Below are 1242 nucleotides of genomic sequence, written 5' to 3' on the forward strand. Positions count from 1 at the left end.
GAGAGAGAGAGAGAGAGAGAGAGAGAGAGATCATAACTGACAAGCACTCTCTCACGGTCCCACACATTAAACCCATAGTGACTGGGTTACAGAATACAACTCCTTTCTTTATCTCTCTCCGCTTTCCTCCAACACAGACACCTCTCTCCCCATTCAGGCTTCCTCGCCCAACAAAAGTGTGAAAGCTTGATGGTCGCCGTAGTTCAGGGGCTTCCAAAGCTTGAATCTTTGAACACTTAAAAGTGTGTACCGTGTGCTTTGGAAAAGGTCCCTGTTGTCGGAAATTTTGAATATGTATATTAGGGCATATTCTTGTAGCAAATTCAATACTGAACATGTTGATATGTTGATTTTGTTTAAAATATTTTGAGTAGTTTAATGATATGCCACATTTTGCCACATTTTGTAAAACCGCAGGGTGTAAAAACAAAGTATGGAGAATTGCCTTCACTTCTGCAGAAGTTTGAAGCACAACACAAGTAACTGAGAGTGTAAGTCAGCAGATGTGTTAGGAGGCGCAATGAATGCTGCCGCTAATGAAATGGATGTATTCATGCGCACTCAGTTCGATAGTGTAGGGGAGATAATACTGAAAATTTTGGTATACAATATGATGGTGTTTGAATGGAAAATGGTGAAAACTGGTGAAATGGTATAGGTTTAACGCCCCTTTCTACACTAGGCAAGGAGCGCACAGGGCAATTTTAGTAGCGCAACAGTTGCTGTCTCTGGGCAACTCATTTAAAACACTGTGCGCACAGACTTTGTGCTGTTGAGGATAGGCGCGCACAGGGCAACTTTAGTTGCGAAACTGTTTTCTCTCAAATATAAACAATGAAACAGATAATTATCGCGCTCGCAGGTAACTCGGGTTTTTGGAGACTGATAAATTTGTGCTTTGTCACAACTTTCCGGCAACGCAACTGACCTAAAAAGAATCTGGGGGTTTCATGGGCTTCATTATGAATATTATTTATTTCTTCTGAGATACTGTTATAACAGAAAGTGAACACAAAGGGCAAAATGTTGAATGTGATGACCTCTAGTTTTGCTCCACATGACGTCAGCAGTTGAAGAAGAAATAGAAGAAGTAAGAAAGAAGGAAGGAGAAGAGGAAGATACACCAAAGTAGGCGTCGCACACGGATCCCAGAGGGTTGGGGTGGGTCCATGTGCGACACTTCATCTTTGAAGGAGTTTCACTTCCTACAGACGGAAAGTTGGATCTATTTATATACCCCCC

At 41.9% G+C, this 1242-nt stretch overlaps 1 protein-coding gene across 2 annotated transcripts in view; it reads right to left on the reverse strand.

The window, feature by feature from the left end:
* LOC101858242 (rho GTPase-activating protein 19) overlaps positions 1-1242 on the reverse strand; it is a gene marked incomplete at its 5' end in the record, with an annotated part of 22070 nt that overhangs the window by 15779 nt on the left and 5049 nt on the right.

Source organism: Aplysia californica, unplaced genomic scaffold, assembly GCF_000002075.1.
Source record: "Aplysia californica isolate F4 #8 unplaced genomic scaffold, AplCal3.0 scaffold00030, whole genome shotgun sequence".
Classification (NCBI taxonomy): domain Eukaryota; kingdom Metazoa; phylum Mollusca; class Gastropoda; order Aplysiida; family Aplysiidae; genus Aplysia; species Aplysia californica.